This window comes from Salvia miltiorrhiza, chromosome 7, assembly GCF_028751815.1.
Source record: "Salvia miltiorrhiza cultivar Shanhuang (shh) chromosome 7, IMPLAD_Smil_shh, whole genome shotgun sequence".
In the NCBI taxonomy this organism is placed as follows: Eukaryota; Viridiplantae; Streptophyta; class Magnoliopsida; order Lamiales; family Lamiaceae; genus Salvia; species Salvia miltiorrhiza.
The window spans coordinates 41,797,225-41,817,688 of record NC_080393.1 but is presented as its reverse complement, the minus strand read 5'-3'; the positions used below and the strand labels follow the sequence as shown (position 1 = coordinate 41,817,688).

At 38.8% G+C, this 20,464-nt stretch overlaps 1 pseudogene; it reads right to left on the bottom strand.

Moving 5' to 3' along the window:
* Positions 1–273: 273 nt before the first annotated feature.
* On the bottom strand, positions 274–12,169 carry LOC130994233 (uncharacterized; annotated as a pseudogene).
* Between the last annotated feature and the right edge of the window lie 8,295 nt (positions 12,170–20,464).

Sequence of the window (20,464 nt, the reverse complement as noted above, 5' to 3'; positions counted from 1 at the left end):
ACGTCGCAGATCTCAATGTTAACAGTGGGTATTAACCAAAGTTTAGCCAATTTTCAGATTACATCGGACTTCAGTAGCCCCACAACTTGCTCATTATATTAGATTACTTAAATCCTAAAAATAAAATTATTTTATACTTACATAAATTTACCATAACTTTATCGAAAGTTTGAATTTCTATACATAGGAACATACTCTTATTTGTTAGTTCTTTCACTTACAATACAATATACATTGTATGTCAAAATAATTAAAAACGACTCATGTATATATTCAAACATTTTGGAAAACCTCCCTATAAACTACATTTTGAGTACAATTACGATCTTCAACATCATCTTCACATATCAGAATTTTCAATCCTTGACGATTAGTAACCCTTGATACTGCTACATATAATTGACCATGGCTAAATACATGTCTCTTCAAAAATAAACCAACGTGCGAAAGAGATTGGCCTTGGCTTTTGTTAATCGTCATCGCATAAGACACAACTAATGGAAATTGCTGACGTTGGAACTTGAACGGTAATTGACTCATCCAAAAACACCTAACGGATGGACTCGAATTTATACGAGGTCGTCCTAGGGTGGTAAGGTGACTCAAGTCGTCTCACAAGGAAGACTTAGCAGGGCTCTAACCGTATTGCTCACAAGAAACTTAAAAGAAATCTAAACACTCTAATCGGGTAATTGGGTCTGGCACTCTCTCCGATTAACTAGCGCGTAATTAAATAAGCTTGTAATTATCTAATGCAGAATCAACAGAAAGCATATAAATCTATCTAGGCGGAATGAGAAGGAAGCAGATTAAGAACGCAGGAAACTAAGAAACCTAGGGTTTTAACTAGCAATCTAGAAAGCATTAGATAAATCAATCAATCAAAAACAACGATTATCTAGGCGAGATTAAAGAACAACGATTCATCAATTGAACATGGAACAACGATTATCTAAGCAATGCAATAACGAGAAAGCTTGTAAAGATTAACTAATCAAAATGAAAAACTTACAATCGATCCAATGAAATCAACGATCTAGCGGAATCCACAAGTATCTAGAATGTTTCTATCTATCTAAACTATGGGAAAAAGCATAAAATCGCAGGTGGAGGCTGCTGGAGTCGGAAGTGTGAAATAAAACCCTCAAAATCGGATTTTATAGCAATTTCCGTAACTGCCAGATCTGCACAGGGGCGGCGGCCGCCGTGAGACGGCGGCGCCGTGGACGGCGGCCGCCGTGGGACGGCGCCGCCGTGATGCCCCTTCGCGGTTTCTTTCAAAAATTGTACGGCCCGCGCCGTGGGGCCGCGGCCGGCGTCTGGACGGCGGCCGCCGTGAGACGGCGGCGCCGTGGACGGCGTCCGCCGTGACACGGCGGCGCCGTGGTCCGTCTTCGCAGATTGCTCCCAAGGTTGCACGGCCTGCGCCGTGGGGCCGCGGCCGCCGTCTCCACGGCGGCCGCCGCCTGGCGGCGGCGGCCGTGAGCCTGACTCCAAAACATGCTCGAAACAATACCAAAACGCTCGGCAATTCGCGAATCCTGCACGCGACAATAGTACATCCAAAAAGATCATCAAGCACGTGAAATATAGAGCAAAAAGGTACGAAACGAGCTCGAATGCACAGCAGGAAAACTCATAAAATCATCACGAAATAGGGCTAAACAGTAATCTTGGATCCGACGGTGTCAACGACAACCTAGGTATTAAAACTTTATGTCCAGCATTATGGCCATTCAACAACCTTGCCTCCAAAACTCTCTCACAAAGTTTTGTAATGATCAATCGGCTTCCATTACAAAGACCATTTGCATGATCTATATCTCTCAACAACATAACCGGAGTTCCAACCTTCAAAAATAGTTCATGATTAGGTGTACCAGAACACTTAATTCCATTCAAAAATTCTGGGGTATGAATTTCATCAAATAAACTGTTACTTGAATTAGATTTGCATGCAGTGTCTGAACTCAAGTAATTTCGACCATCAAATCTATTAAGGTTAATCATATATTGATTTACCAAATCAACCACATCCAAAGTAGGAGCGAGTATGGCTCTCTATTGTAAATATGAATCCTCAAGCCCACCACTATTAGCAAAAGATGGATAAGTGCTTGACACTATATCATGCAAAGGATCTCCAGAATTCTCCAATAAAATATCATTTGATATTTTAACAAAAGAATGTCCATCCCTTGAATCCCCAATAGTTCCATCTCCAATGCTTGCAATCCAAGAAGAGAATTCTTCCAATTCATGAGCTTCATCAACAGATGACACTTGCTGAAGCCGCATATTCTGTGTTAACCTTAAAACCTTACAATTCTTCCAAATATAAGAAGAATTAATTGTAGAATTCACAACTTCTTGTCGCGAAGCTTTAGGAATAACCGGTAAAATTTGCTGAAAATCACCACCAAACACAATAGTCTTGCCCCCAAACGGTAAATCTAAATTTGATTCAGAGTCACTCGCATGATATCTTGCAAACTTCGATCCAAAGCTTCAAAACAATGTTTATGCATCATAGGAGCCTCATCCCAAATAATAAGCTTAGCTTTTACGATAAGTTCTGCTAGTGGACTTCCTTGCTTAATATTGCATATAGAGTCTTCATTAGCATTAATTGGAATTCTAAATCGTGAGTGCGCTGTCCTTCCACCGGGCAACAACAAAGAAGCAATTCCACTTGAAGCTACATTCAAAACAATTCCACCAGTACATCGAATTGCTGCTGACAATTATTTCCAAATAAAAGTCTTTCCAGTACCTCCATATCCATAAACAAAGAATACGCCACCAACACCAGAATTAACTGATGTCATGATGGAATTATAAACATCAGACTGTTCCTCAGTAAACTTGGATAGATACTGTGAGTGCTCTAAAGACAGCTTCTCTCGATCATATAACAATTCATCAACGATCAATTTGTTATGGGAGGACTTCAAGAAATCAAAAGATGAAAATGGCATGGAATCAAATTCACGTAAACTCCTACATTATTCAGTAACTTCTCAATCTCCACCAACGCATAATTTTCAATTTCAGCATCAGTCAATACTAAATCTGAAACACAATTAAAAGAAATTTTAATTATACAAATAAATGAGCATAGATATGCTCTAAATTATTAGCATAATAATTTATAAGTAAACATAATTAAGTAATCAGTAGTACCTGGATGATCATGAATGAATCGTTGTGTACGTAGTATGTCGTCAGACATAACATTCCAACAACTACTCCAAACAACATGTGGACGACTCATAGAATTTGATGCAAGTAAAGTTACAAACAAACTCCTCAAAGCTGAAGGTAAAGCCCATGTACTTGCTTCCATGATTCCGTCAATATACTCTCGATCATCTTCTAATAATCCAGAAGCATAGCAAGCATCACGAAAGTTTGAATATAACACACCATGAATAGTTCGAAGATCTTCAAAGCAAGTAGCACCTTGAACAATATTGATAAGGCATCTCAAATAATACAACTCACCATATGCAGGAGGTATAAAAGTTAATCTACCAATAGAAAATCCAATTTTTCTAGGTGTCCATTCTCCAAAACCACTATTCCAAACAAACTTCGTAGGGAATTCAACATACGTCAACAACCTTGCATCATGATACATTTTATTCGCTGCAAACCATGCCAATAACATACTCTGATTCACTTTTTTCCTTTGCATAATACCTTCCAATGGCTCTGATTCAGAAAAAACAATTGTGTGTTCCCCCGGCAAATGAAACGTTAATATCTCAATAGGAGGTTTTCGATATTGAATTTCAAATCCAAATAACCTCCAAGCAGCCTCACGTGATAAAATATATCTACAATCATAATATTGACTAACCTCGTCAATATTTTTATCCGATGCACCATCTTTGCTAGTATTGTAGAACGCTGCAGTAACACGATCATGGCCTTTATTAATATATTTGAACAAATACTTAATTGATCACGATTGATTACACCACTCTACATTTATATGAGCTCCATATCTCAAAAGTAGATAACAATTGTGTGGCACAATATATCTATTATCCAAAGGTACGCCATTCTTCATCAAAACACGACCATTATCCCGTCTTCTATAAATTGGATACCCCTCATCATCCACCGTAGTCGTATCAACAAACTTTTTTGGAAAAAACTTAGTACAACGACCCTTTGACATGCAAGGAGCGGAACCATTACCAAGTCCACATGGACCATGCACCATATAATTTTCCACTGCAGCAAAATATTCAGCATCACTATCAACATCTGGGATTTCAGCAGAGATAATTTTATCAATGTCTTCAGGATTAGGATGTTTGTACTCTCGTGCTAAAAACAACAAAATATGCGCATGAGGCAACCCTCGTTTTTGGAACTCCACTGTGTACACAACTACAAAAAAATTAACATGTACATCAACAAATAATCAATACAAGTTATTATAAACCTTAATATCTATTAACGAAATAAGTAAAAATCTTTATACCTGCTCTCACAACACCAAATAAATTATCTTCACGTAGTATTTTAACCAAATGATCTAACTTCACTTTAAAAACCCGACAAATTATATCTGGACGATCTTCAGGCCTCAATCTCCTTTCACTTAGATACCTTGTAATTTCAGGCCACTTTGGATTGCAAGTAAATGTTAAAAATAAATCAGGATACCCAGTCCAATTGCATATCGCCATTGCGTCTTGATAATTTTGAAACATATATCAAGAACCACCAGTAAAACTCGACGGTAAAATAACTCTTTTTCCTCGACTCGCTGGATCATTCTCACCCCTCAATATTGCATCTGCTAAACCTTTATAAACATCACATCGCAACTTTTTTTTATTACATCGAATGTAACGCAATCTCCCAGCTTCAACCATAGTATAAGCATCAACAATAAATTGTTGGAAAAGACGCTTGTAAAACATCAATATAGAAAGCTCTCCAAGTCTCTCGTGTAATCGATAAGAAATAAATTCTTTTATACTAATTGTGCTTCGAAATTAGGTAGAAGAGCCAATACCAACAGAGAAGCCAATGTCTTCTCTATATCCATCTTCACCATAAGGGAAAATCAATGGATACTGCAACGCAAGATAAGATGGATGCAACTCATTAATTCGTTGTAGCTGGCCACTTCTGAATTCTATTACAATATCTCTATCTCCAATCGACTCATCGAAGTCTCCAACAATCAACACAGCAACTTCAGAAACAGATGGCAAGTTATATATTTGACCATCTTTACCTCTCTTACCAATCAATTTCAACTTCACATCTTCTAAATTTCCTCCATAGATTTTCTCCCTAGCCATGCAAAATGATTTAGCTAGAACATTATGTTCATCCATCATTTTTTGTAAATCTTCCACTATTTCAATATGGAATAGACGTCCATTATCCCCATGCCTGTTACACAACACTAATTAGAGAAATTCAATAGTAATGAGTAATTTTTTTTCGAATAAACTTACTTGATAGAATGTATGTCACGACCGGCCCTAATTAAGGATAATTAAGCCAGGGAAACCGTGACTAATGGAGGGAGATTAGAAGCGGGGTAGAAAGGGGATAATCAAACAAGGAAGGATCACATTTCATCATTTAACAAAAGGGATATTTATAATATAACAGAGGTTTAGTCGTATAGACTCAAATAACTAATAAGTTCAGATAACTCTGTCTTAGCCAAAATAACATAAAACTTCTGAGTACGCAGCGGAATAAGGTTCTGATTACATGTATGAAGACATGTAACCCTAGAGTTTTTCATAGCATATAATATTGCGACAAAAGAGGATTCCACTCGTCACTTCATCACCATCGTCTACTGCTCAACCTGCACATTTAGAAATACATGCAGGGCTGAGTACAAAGGTACTCAGTGGGCACATATGCCTATTATGAAATATAACATGCTTCGTAAAGATTTAAATTGTCATGCCATTATAAACAGTACAACAAGGGGTTTTTCGCTAAAAAGGCCCAAGCTTACTAAATTCAGTTGTGATTCTTAAAGTTCGACTGCAGTCTAAGTTCTCTTGTAATCTATCATATCTGGAACTGTGTGCCGGAGAGGTGGCCACCTCTCACGGTCACTTGACCGGCCAACCCGCTAGATGACTCACGGTCACTGGTGTACACTAGTCCTAGCAGGATAGCTATCAACTGCTCAGGACCCGAATTCGATTACATGATAACTGGCAAAGCCACATCAGATAGATATCATACCAAACATTGAAACATTTATGGCAAGACAACAGTTGAAATAATTTTCAGTTCAATGATTTTGCAATGAAATAACTGTTCAAACATAACATTAAACTCATTTGATATATATGAAAATAAACCCACCTGATAGCAAAGCTTTGCTACAGATTAGTGACTCCTTGACGAGCTCTTATTCTTGCGCTCGACCTTTATTGCGATGATATAAAGTAAGATATTTGCTCGAATAAAATCCTCAATTAATGACAATGCGTAATTTAACTATGCATGACTCGTATTCCGATAATTATTATTCTGAGATAATAATTTGGAAGATTCTATTATAAATCATACTTGTCGGATTAAATAAATAAATTAACTAATTGAGGATCGTCTCATGAGGATGGATAAATAATTAATCCGCTCATCTTAGAGTATTTTAACTCACTTACTAATTAATAGCCTCATTCTAAATTAATCAATAATTAAAATTAGCTCAATTTAATTAATAGATTAATCTAGACTACCCTTAAATTGGGCCTGATTTTAAGCCAAAAATAATAATGGCAGTCCAAATAAAAATAAATTCTAGCCCAAACTAATTAAATACAGCCCATTATCAATTTAGATATGTAGCCCACATAATTAAAATGAATTGGCCCAAAGAAAATAAAATACAAGACCCAAATGAATTAATAAAAGGCCCAAATCATAGCCCAAACACTAAAATAATAAAGCCCAAAGAATTAAAAATAAAGGCCCAATCTCTCTTTCTCCAAATTCTCGGTTCTCTCTCTTTCTTAGCAGTTGCTCGACTCTCACTTTTTCTCAGCAATCATTCGAATCATCCCTCAAAAATCAGTCAAAATCTCTCTTGATTCAGTCGACATCCGACGCCTTCCCAAACCCGCTCGACGTCTTCTTCTCCGGCTATTCAGTTGCTGCCTGCTCCGGCGGCGTCTACAGTCGACGCGTCTAATCCCGGCGACGTCCTCTCTCTCCTCGTGCAGAGCTCGGTCGAGCCCTAGCTCTGGAAATCATCGCCGCGGTCGCACCTCCGTCTGGAATCCGGCGGCTTGATCGGCGCCGGTCGTCGTTCATCTCCCTCTCTCTCTCCCTCACAATTTCGGATCTCCCTGCGTCTGGACGTCCGCCGCCTCCGCAGCTCCGCCGCGAACGGCCCCGGCGAGGTTGATGCCTCTATTCCCTTATCTCGATCTTCCTCACGCACAGATTCGCGGTCGACCTTAGCTTCCTCTCTATTGAGTGAAACCGTCGCCGCCGCTGCTCTGAAATTCCGGCGACGCCGCCGCCTTCAATGGCTCTGCCCTCTTTCCTCTAGTAACATCAAGTGGAACTCAAATCAGGGCCAAAATCTCCTCGCTTTCTCAGTCTCAACGAAGACACACAATTGGGGATGAAAGTCGAGCCCCGGTTTCTCCGTCCGAATCGCGGGTCTCCGCCCTTGTTCGACGCCGTCGCGTCCTCCTTGGCCGGAGATCGCCGCGCCGCTGAAATCTGTCCTCTGCTCAAGAACCGGGCTCAACCTCATTCTGTCCCTTCTTCTTGGTTCAGGCAAGTCGCCTCCGTAACTTTGGTCAAAGTTGACGCCGCTCTTCGCCCAAAGGTCTCCCAAATTCCCGTCGTCACAGGGTTCTTTCCCGATCTCGTCTGGCGAGCAACAGAGCTCTGCCACTGTGGCCGGGGTCTCCTCCGCCGTTGCTCCTCGATTCAGCGAAACAGGGCAGCCTTCCCTCCTTAATGAAAGCTAAGTTCATTCTTAATTCTCTATTGTGAACGAAACTCAAAGTTTGTTGTAAACCTAGTTCATATTTCTATTGAGTTCTAGCATTTCTATAATTCGATTATGCAGTGGGTAAAACTAGCCATAGTAGTTTGTTTATCATGCTTAAGTGTAGAGTATGTATGATGGAAAAGTAGTATATGGAGCTCAATGAATACCTTGAATGCTTTGTGAATGTTTGGTGCATGGTTGGCTGCTGCTGTTGTTGAATCCAGAGGATAGGAACTGAAATAAACTGTGGATTGCTTTCATTCTGAATGCAGGTTGAAAATTCAAGAAAGAAGTTTGCTGCTGAATTGTTAAAGGCGTGAGTTTGGTAGTTATACTTGAGTATCTAATCCTCTATGCCATGTGAAAGCCTTGAGAGAGAATAGGTAGAGTTGCGGCTGATGTGATGGGCTGTAGGTGGTTGAGTGACATGGTCAAAATTTGCAGCTATTCTGCACTCCTCCGCACGTCCCCTTTTTCCTCCTTTTGATGGAATAGGGTAGTCTTATTGTAGGAGTAGGAAATATGGTGATTGTAAGTGTAAAAGCTTTGACGTGATGATACAAAAATCCCTCTAATTCGATCATTTTGTAACTAATTATTAGTATCTGTAATATTGCGCATTCATAGTCGAATACTAATTACTCTAATAAATCTCGTACTTCAATATCTGATTTCTTGCGTGCTAAATAATTCTAAATTAAATCTGTAGCTTTAATTAGCTTAATAAGTCAAAATTAATCCACGACTTCAAGAAGATAATAGAATAATATTTCTATCACTTGTAAAATAATAACATGACTTTAGTGATCTTAATCATAAAATAAAAGAGTGGGCTATTACAATGTAGTCTATTGCTGATTTCATTAGCAGTGTCAAAAATGTAAAGTTGAGCAAATTTTGGAACCATGCCATCAGACGGCATCAAACTACCAATTCGATGATGGTTCTGACCATTCAAACGAAAAACCGGAGCACCTTTACCAAATTCAAAGAATGATCTATCCTACCACCCATTGAAGTGAACCCAAACATATTACTGTTAGACCGAACATTATCAAGAAAGTGCTTACTCTTAGAATTTTCACCAAAAAATCAAATCATATAATACTTTGGGAGGACATGTCACTTTAGGAAGCTGAATCTTCCCATTACAACTACATAATGTATATGTTGGATGTTCCACATTTTTTGCTTTCGCTATCCTTTCTTCGTACAAAAAAAAAGCTCCACAAAATGAACAATTGTAAGTTGGATCACCAATATCCCAATATTCTGCCAAAAAAATAAGATATACTCCCTCTGTCCCACGAAGCATGACACAGTTTCCTTTTTGGTCTGTCCCACGAAGCATGACACGTTTCTAAAAATGGCAAAAAAATTTACCCTTTATTCATATTTTCACTTTTTCACCTACTACACTTAACACACAAAATATTAATTTCTTAATTCTCGTGCCGAAAAGAAGTGTGTCATGCTTCATGGGACGGAGGGAGTATTATTTTTTGGAAAAAGAACATAATAATCAAATTAAGAAGATGAATTCTATATAATTGATTTATTAATAATCTCTATTGTAATTATCTAGTACTTTAAAAATAATAAAACCTTCATTGTCAAGCTTTTTACTCTTCACACCACGACCAGTACTTGAAGATCCAGTTCGAATATAAGCACGTTTTTTTCCTTCTACGTTGACACCTACTAACGTCGGTCATAATAGAGTCCACAGTAGTATCAAAGTTACACACACTATCTTTATTCTTAGACATATTTGACAATAAAGCAGTCTCACCGTCTGCACAAATAGAAGCCAAATATTCTGATTAATGTATATTTCAACAATACAAATTTCTTAAACTTTAACAGAAATGAATTCCATCTAAAGACAACATACCAATTGCAATTTCTTCCAATTCGATAGAAGATGTACAATTCAAATTAAAGTTTATATTCTTATCAAGAACACCACCACCATTGATAGAAGTTGCTTATGATAAAACACAATTTTAATTAGCTACAAAATTAGGAAGTAAAAAGCAGCAAATAAAATTTCTTCAAAGATTAATTCAAACACAGTAACATAATTGAATACAATACATTGTTGAACCAAAAATGCATCAAAATTGGTAATTTCTTTAACTCACATTTACCATATTACACAACTTTATTAAAACTATTTAACATGAATTACACAATACCTATATTACCTAAACCCAATACCTAATGCCTTCAATTACAGTGTTGCGATAAACCTCAACATAAATTAAAAAATTAAAATTACATGTCATCTTGGCTTACCACTTAAAATATGTAATTGATACAACATAACAAATTTGACAAATAACTATAACATGTGTTTCGAACAAAGAATTTCCAGCAACTATAACACAATTGTTTTTTTTAGAGAAACTATAAAACAAAATTGATTAACTTATAAAACATAAGTATCTAATAACACAAAACAGGTGAAAAAAGCCCAAACAATTTGCTAATTATATTCTAGCCCAATTTCAGATAACCATATATGCGAGAAGCCCAAAAATTATCAGCTTTTTTGTTGTTGTTTTAGTTCAATTTTTAAAAAAAATTAACTAAGCTTTCAACTTCTTTACACATAAAATATGGAACCATTAAAATTACCCTCTATCTTTATACATAAAATACAAATATAAAACAACTGGATAAAAAAAACCATCTAATAACATAATGTGATGATTTGTAAAATGCTAAGACAAATTAGAATTTATTCCTTGCGATTAAATTGTAAAATATCATCTGTATATAACTTAAGTGTATATAACTTAAGTAAAGCCAAAATAAAATAATCATTATCCTACACCCATTTAAAGATATCCTCCTCTATATGCTAACTCCATGTATATATTCACTGAGCAATATAATTATAAATATAACATGTATCTGGAACAAATGTCTTATAAATAAAAATAAACTATGACATTATTTTTAATAGAACAAAATAGCTCAAATAAAGTTTAAATTTTGGAAGCCCAATAACATGCACATATCCGAAAACTTCACAAATCTATCAGTTTTTGAACTAAGTTAGGAACTCCTATACACATTAAATATACCACCAACTGTCACATTTATTATAATTATTATTATAGACCCATATAAATAGAGAAGACCACCCATTTTCTAGGGTTGCCTAGCACTGCGCCGCTCCCCCTTCTACATTCTTCTCAACTGAAAACCCTAAGTCATCTTCAAGAGTTAAACATGAGGCGCCGCTCCCCCTTCTACATTCTTTTCAACTAAAACCCTAAGTCATCATCAAGGGTTAAACATAAGGCGCCGCTCCTACCCCTTCTACATTCTTCTCTACCGAAAACCCTAAAACTTACAAATCAATATAAGATCTGTTGCTCCTACTTTTTCTACATTCTTCTCATCTTCTATGCTTACAGATTCGCCGCTACAAAGGGCTACTCTTACCACCTCTCAGTCACAGCCTCTGGCCTCAAATACAATCCAATTTTTTTTTACCAATTTTAGCACTAACATGTAAATCCTTAAAAACTTAGAAACCATTACTACTGATCTTCAACCATTTTCTATGCACTGAAAAAAAAAAGACGATTGCTCGGGTACAAAGAAGAAGGAAAAGGTACAAATCTCGCTCTTTCGTTTTTAATATAGATCTATGCAGCATCTATTTTTATTTTACTTAGTATAATTTTTGTATGTATCTGGAACATAATTTTAAATCTAACGATGATTTTTAGGTACCGCGTTCGATAGCAATTCGAATGAAGGCAATTTGAAGATAAGTATCAGATCTATTTTTCGAAGATAAGTATCAGATCTGTTTTTTCTCAACTATTTAGATATATTCCAAATATTTTTATACTAATATTTATTTCACAATATGACAGAAATTCAAAATCCTATATACAGAACAACAAACACAACATCCATTGCTTGGAGATATACGAAGAAATAACTGGAATTACTTACATAAACTAAACATAAAGAAGCAACAGCAAGATAAGTATTATTTGTCATCATAAAAATACAAAAATAGTACAGTGCATTTGTAATCTCAACTTTAAAGTTCTGCATAATACCTCCAACATTTTCATCTACATTCACTCTCTTGCCACTAAACTTAATAGATTTTGTGAGTTTTCTCATTTTTATATACCTGCGAAAATACATAAAAATAGTTATTTTTGGCAAAAATTACACTCAAACTATAGTGAAGTATCAATGCAAATACTTGAACCTTCAATTTCGATTATACTTTGTTTACTAAATCTGTGAAAAGTAGAAGTATCTGGGAATTTTAGAGGAAGCTGGAAATGTTTGTGAAATAACATCTGAATGCAATTTTAGCCTTTCATAATTTGTAATCTTACAACATTTGACATAGCAGTGCATATACTATATATATTGCACATCATAGATAAGTTTTACAAAAACAGAAGTAGCCAAAGGCTATGTAAGATGACATAAAGTTCACAAAATACATCATAATATTATAATACCTACATCCATACCATAGCTAAGCTAATGCATATTACTAATCCTTCTCAACCTTCACAACAGCCAACTTCTTCACCTTCTTTGGACTAACACATGCGTCAAATTGTGCTGCCAAATTTCGCTTCACAGAACTTCTTGAACTCTTTTCATAATCTCCAACCAACTCATTATCTTTCATAATAGAAGACCTAACCGACTTGAAACGAACCTGGAATAAAAAAAAAACATATTAAACTAAGTACAAATATGATGCAGACTTTCTGATTTAAAACATAACAAAGAACCAACTTATAACCTTTCTATTTCCAGAGAGAACTGGCAAGGTTGTGATCTGGGACAGACCCTCACATTCCTCCTCAAAAGATTTCTGAGAATCTTCATCTTCTTTTTTAAAATCCTTAAAGTCTTCTTCAGGGTCCTCAATCTTAGAAGCATACTGTTGGGAACCTTGTGGAATATCTTAATCCTTGTTTTGATGATACCAAAATTCATAGGACGTAATTGTAATAGACTAGAATTATTTTGAACTCAAGTGTTAGAGTTCGGTTCTAGTTTAGCTTGCAGTGTCGAAGACTGAAGACTGAAGACTGAAGAACGAAGGACTGAAGACTGAAGACTGCAGATACCAACTGAAGTATCAGTTGAAGAATCAGTTAGGAACTGATTACTTAATGCGCGCAATGGACTGATACTAAAGTCAAGTATCAGTTGAACATTCCTCCTCGGACTGATCTTCCAACGTTCAGAGGAAGCCACGTACTCACAAAGTACAGCTCATTAAATGCATAGATCTCAGGATATCCTTATCTCTGCAGAGGTCATTTCTATCTGGTGGTTACTTTTCAGAGACGTCACATCTCATGTCCATCAAGAGAGCCGTTTCCACCCAGACAAGGAACCTCGAAGATTGAAGCCTCAGCCCAAATTCGAATTGCTCTCCAACGGAAGAAATCTTGAGGACGTTCTACGCCAACGAATCTATTCAAGAGTTCTCCTACAAATAGCGCTCGAGGATCACTTCAACCTTCACTGATTCAACGATATAAGCTGAAGCTCTGCCGAAATTGCTACTCAGCCTAAAGCTTAACCTCCCCAAAGCTTGAATCGAAGAAGAGAATTCCAAAGCCAAAATCAGTCACTGCTGATTACACACATTCTCTTAGACCTTAGGCAAACCTCTGTTTACCCAGAAGCCAAGGTCAAACTTGCTTCAAAGAACTTGTTCTTTGTAGCATAGTTGGCACTCGTTCAAACCTCCCCCCCAAAAGAGTGTTTGAGTGATTCAGAGTTCAAGAAGGTACTCTGACTCTAAGTGAGAAGTCTTAGCACGGGTTGTGCTGAGCAAGAGAAATCCGACACGAGTGAAGTGTGGGTACTGAAGAAGGGTTTTCTTTAGTTGTACGGTTGTGTGCACCCGACAAGCACACGGTTTGGTTTGCAGTGCACCTATTAAGCACTTGCGGAGTGGATTGTTGGTCTGATCAACCAACCGTGGATATAGGAAAGGGTTTTTCTGAACCACGTAAAAGTATCTGTGTTGTTTACAGCTTTCAGTTTTACATTCTTACTTGTGTTATTTCAATTGATAAACTGAATACTGATTAACTGCAAAGAGAAACCTAAAGACCAACAACGTGCTCCACCGAGGCTATTGCGAAACTAAGTTTAATTTCCGCTGCGTATGATATCAGTCTGACTGATCTATCTTCTGATAGTCAGGAAGAGTGTTATCATCTCTGTTTTAGCAAACCCGACTGAAGCCCTTACGTGCATCAGCTAAGTTCCAGCAACTTAACTGATAACTCCCTACTGAAGAGTTTTCAGTATCAGTCGTCAATCCTATTTGGTCAAAACTGTTTTCAATAGAACAAACGTCTTTGTTTGCATGTAAAGTTTCATTTTAATCTCCATCTGAGATCCCTCTGATTGAGGAGTTTGAAAAATAGCCCATAGGTGTATTTCCCCCCCCCCATACACCTATTCGAGACCCTCAGGACCTAACAATTGGTATCAGAGCAGGTTGTTCGCAAGAACACTCTGTATCTAATTAGGTTCTAATTGAACTAGATCATTTTTCTCAAAGGTCTCGAAAAAGTTCTCTCTTTCTTTTTGTGTTTGCTATCTGTTCTATCTGTTGTTATCTGTTCTCTCTTTTTTGATGGAGACTAACCACATCAGATTATCTTCTCTACCTATGTTTAGTATTGAAAAATACGACATATGGAAGTTTCGGCTTGAAAGCTTCCTCACCGCCCAACATTGCCGAATGTGGGAATTCATCACCAACGGACCAATCACCATCACCGAAACCGTCAAAAAGGTTCATGTCGATTCCCGTCAGGATCATTACGATGAGGTCCAGCCCAAGCAAAAGGCAGAGTTCACCACCGAAGAAAGAAAGCAAGATGAGCTTGACAACCTCGCCAAAAGCATCATCTCCAGCACCGTTCCCGACAAGCATGTCATGAAGATCATCAAGTGCGGAACTTGAAAGGAGATGTGGGACATTCTTGAAAGAATGTGCGTAGGTTCCGAGGAAATCAAGGAGAATAAGCTGTCCATAGCTTGCCAGAAGTTCGACTCCTTCCTCATGCTCAAGAATGAATCTGTCGAAGAAATGGAACTTAGATTCAATCAAATCTTGAATGAAGTTCAATTCATTTCTAAAGATAAATACACTCAACGAGAAATCAATCTGAAGATTCTTCGAGCACTGCCACGAGGAGAATGGCAGATCTACTCAGTCGCTCATCAGCATAAGCCTGGATTCAGTCAGCTCCCGACAAACAAGTTTTTCTTCGATCTCATGGCAAATGAGTTCGACCTTCTGAGAAATCTTGGAATCAAGAAGGCTGGAGGATCAGACGAAGATGGTCCATCAACCTCTAGAGGAGCAGCACTGAAAGGCTCAACAAGAGAAGGCAAGAAGCAGATCAAGGAACCAACGGAACTCAACCCTGAGGACTTCTTCAGTCAATATGCTTTGTTGACTGAAAGATTCAACAAAATGGAGTCCAAGTTCCGGAAGTACAGAAGGTTCCACAAGCAGCACTACAAAGGAAAGGAAAGAGAAAGCAACTCCAGACATTCCACAGATCGAAGCGGAGAAAGGAAGTCAGCCGCTTACGACATCAAAGACATGGAATGTTTTGGATGTACAAAGAAAGGGCACTTTCGAAATGAATGCCCTGAACTGACTCAAGCTGAGCGCAAAGAGCTGAAAGCCAAGAAAGATTGCAGCTTTTCGAAGAAGAAAGCGATGGTTGCTGACGATGCTGATTCTTCCAAAGACACATCAGAATCATCCGACTTCGACAGCTCCAGCTCAGACGATGAGAGCCGAGCCCTGATGGCCAATGAAATCTAAAAGCGTGGCTGACAACAGCTACGACAATGGAATGAATGGCTCAGAGGTAATCTCTCATTCAAAAACTTCTTATACTGATAACTTCCTGATGCTTTCAGGAAACCACTTAGAATCTGGAGAAAGCTCATCCGATGAAACTGACGAATTTGATCAACTCATGACTGATCACTGTCAGTTGAGGAAAATGTTCGAAGAACTCCTCAAGCAGAATCAGAAAATGGACAAGGAGATCAATGATGAACGAGCTAGGAATCAGACAATCATCTACTTTCCGGATGAAACTTGTCTTGATCAGCTAATCATGGAGAACAGTCGACTGGAAGAAGAGCTCAGAATCTCCAACTCAGAATGTGATAGAGCATCTCATGAGATCAAGAGGCTCAATCATAAGGTGGATGAAACAGTCAAGAACTGCATGATGCACTCTCCCATGATGAGCAACTTTCCATCAAAAGGCCTTGTTAAAAGCATTGGAGAAAAGGCTGCAGCTGACAAATGAAAGAAAGTCATGAGCATTTCAAATGACGATCCTTCTGAAATCACAACATCAGAAGAATCAAGAGATCATGATATCAATGAAGTTCGCAAACGCAAAATGATGGCAAGATCAAATGTTCCACCTCCACGGAGCTACAGACGAGCAAATTAGGCCCCCAACCAGACCACTCTACTGAGAAGACTGGAAAGCAGATTTCAGTCAAAGATCGGGGAAGGAACATCAGGAATCAAGAAGAATCTTCCTCACCAGTCCAGGGAGAAGAAAGGCCACATCAGTCAGAGACTGACATCAGTTCAGTTTTAGAAGGAACAACATCCATGGAGACAAAACAATGATGAGTTCAGTCGAGCCAAGCGACATCCACGACGACAAGCAACTGGACATCAAATGACTCATGTTCCACGACATCAGTCAAGTCTCCATTAGTCTGCAAAGACTCGAGTATCTCGAGGAAGATACTTCGCCGAGCAAAGAAGACCTCAACCACTCATCAGACAGAACTCCTACAAGAGTGAGGCCTTCAAAGGAAATTCTCAACAGAAGAATGCTCGTGTGCCAATTGAAGCGCCAACAACGTCAGTCAGACGATCAACAAAGCGCAAGAGATCAGCCAGACCAATTATGAAGCAGATATGGGTTCCAAAGGGAACTCGAGCTAACATCGAAGGACCCAAATCTTGATTGGGTGCCTGAAGCAACTCTTTCTTGCAGGTCAATGTCAGGAAACACAAAAAGAAGGAAGAAGTTAAAGCTTCAATCAGAACATGGTATCTGGATAGCGGCTGCTCGAAGCACATGACCGGCTACAAAGAATATCTATCTCAGTATGTTGAGAAAGCTAGATCCAAAGTTGCATTCGGAGACAACTCAATCGGAGAAACAAAAGGCTACGGTGTGCTCAACATGGGTAATGCCAGTATCAGTAATGTTAGCTTTGTTTCTGGTCTTAAACATAATCTGTTGTCTGTGAGTCAATTTTGTGATAGCGGTTTCACAGTGAAGATCAAGAAGGATGAATTCACTGTTAGAAACAAACAAAAGAAGGTGGTTCTGAAAGGTTTCAGACAAGGAAGTCTCTACGTCGTTTCTTGGAAAGATAGCCCACCAGAAACATGCCTCATCAGCAAAAGCAACTCGGAGCTCAACTGGTTGTGGCACAAGAGACTCAACCATCTCAACTTCAAGACGATCAACAAGCTTGCTAAACATCAACTGGTAGAAGGTCTGCCTTCTATTGTGTTCCAGAAGAAGCAAGAATGTGAAGCATGTCAAAGAGGAAAGCAGACGCGAATGTCATTCAAGTCAAAGTCAGGACACTCCTCTGAAAGAATTCTGCATCTACTTCACATGGATCTGTTTGGCCCTATCTCTCCAAGAAGCTACAACGGTAGGAAGTACACCTTAGTAGTTATGGATGATTATTCACGATATACTTGTGTTATCTTTCTCTTCAAGAAGAATGAGACACTGGAGGAACTGCCAAAGCTGCTGAGAAGACTGAGCGTTGAAAAAGAAGTCAACATCATCAGCATCATATCAGATAGTGGGACTGAGTTCCTCAATACTGTCATTCGTGAGTATTGTGATGAACAAGGAATCAGTCATCAAACTTCTGCAGCAAGAACTCCACAACAGAACGGAGTTGCAGAAAGAAGAAACTGGTCTTTGAAGGAAACAGCAAGGACGATGCTAGCCGAATCAAAACTCCCCTTGAAGTTTTGGGCCGAAGCAGTCAACAACGCATGCTACATGATTTATGCTTAATTGTTCTAAATTTTGGGGTTTTCATGTGCATATTTTAAGTTAAATCTTCTGGAAATTGGTGCGTTTTATGGTGTATTTTATGCTTTGCAGGAGATTTAGGTTTTCGAGATGAAGAGTGCAAATTTTGGAGAATTTGGGCTAAGAATTGTGTTTATGTGCATATTCTGGCACGTCAGAGAAGCGAAATTCCGTGCCAGAGCCGAGAAGGCCCGCGCCAGAGCTAAAACCCCGCGCGGGAGCCAGGCCAGAGAAATCAAGGCCAAAGAAATCACAAGTCAGAGGAGAGAAAAGTCATAGCAGCGAAGTTAAAAGCTGGGCCAGAGGAATCGAAGCGCCAGAGGAATCGATGCGAGCGCGGACATGCCAGAGGAACCGAAGCGAGCGCGGAAGCGTCAGAGGAGTCAAGAGCCAGTGCGGAACCCGTTCCTCTGGCGAGAGCAGCGAAATCACCATTTGTCTGGCGGGACCCGTTTCCCTGGCGATAGCCATTTCTCTGGCGAGAACCCTGAATTCGCCCGAGTGGAGATTACTTGCTGAGCGCGTCACAGCTGGAGAGTTGCCTTTTTGCACGATTCTATTCCTTTTAGAGTTCAGCTTTGCATGGCAACTTCCATGGTGATCCAGAAGGATTTGAAATCTATAAATAGGGCCACACTTTTCATTGTAAATCATCATCATCAATCCCTTACCCTAGTTTTAGACGCCATCTTAGTGATCCATTGGCATCCGAAGCTTAGGATTTAATTGCTTTCTTAGTACTTTCATAGTTTCGAGTTTTCATTGTTCTAGTTAGATTTCAATTTAGTTTTATGTAGTTTTTATTCTTGGATTGTGATTGAGTGACACAATTACACATTCAAGACATTTACGGTATTTCGCACTTTAATTCAATTTATTTTCGTTTAATCATGTTTACGTTTTTCGTTCATGTTTATGCTTTCGTTTTAATTATGCAATTTAAATTATGCACTTTAGTTTCATGTCTAGATTAGAAGTTTTTAATTTACAAGTCTTTAAATTCATAAGTGGGTTTAATTTAAGTTCTTTAAAATCTTGCCTAGGATTTAATAGTTCAACTCGCCTAGTTTAATTTTAAGTTTAGTTTTTAATTAAGTTTTTAATTCTAAGTTTTAGTTTAATAATCAAACTCTTTATTGCTTTCTTTACTGTTTTTTCTCGCGATACAATTAGAAGCCCTTTAAGACTTTCCTTGAGAGATGACACTGGGTCAACTTACCATCACTAGGATGTCCTTGTTCTATTGCAAGTCAAACTAGAGGTGTTCTAGGTTGAGTCAAATTTTGGCGCCGTTGCCGGGGAGAGTTTTAGGCGTTTTAGTTGTGTCGTTTTTATTAGCTTTATTTAAAATTCGGTTTTTCTCGATTATACTTTTCTTTTCCTCCCACCCGGTGCGTTTAATCCGTGTGTTAAGTGTTGTGTATGCAGGGACGCCGTAGTCTGAAAAGAAAACTTACTCCCCCGCTGGATAACACTAGCACACGTACCAGAGCAGCCGTGTTATACTCTGACTCTGATTCTGAGGTGCACTCTGAAGCCAGCTCTGAATCTAACCAGCCAGAGCAGACCACAGCCACGGCAGAACACACTAAGGAGGAAGAGGCCAGCTCCGCCAATTTCAGCCCTAAGCAGAATTTAAACGAGGAAAAGAAGGAGATGGCTCAAAACGTGGAGTACATGGGAGACTTCACCAGACCGGTGATCGGAGATACCAACACGTCGGCAATCGTGCTCCCCACTGCTGTGAGAAACTACAATCTCAAGCCCAATGACTCGAATTTGCTGCCGGTGTTTCACGGGATACCAAACGAGGATGCGCTGCAATTCATCCGCGATTTTTGCACCCAAGTGCAAACGATTCCCTTACTCACTCTCATAGAGGACCAACTCATGCACTTAAAGACCGGGCGAGGACGTGGATGCTATCTCTGCCGCCCAACTCTATCACTACGTGGGGAGATGCTTGTGAAAAATTCATGCTGAAATACTACCCAAGTCACAAGACACAGGAGCTGAGAACAAAAATAATGGAGTTCACCCAAGGAGCGGACGAGCCATTGCATGAAGCTTGGGTGAGATATGAAGAACTCATCCGTCAATGCCCTCAACATCAGTTCACCAATGTTATGTTGATGCAGTTCTTCTATGATGGGTTAGTTCAAACTGCCCAATTTATGGTGGATAGCACGGCAGGAGGCAACATAGCTCGGAAGACGGCAACAGAGCTAAAAGAGATTTTCAAGACTTTGGCCGAGAGCTCCCAACAAAAGTCAGTTCGTGGACGGAGAGTGGAGGC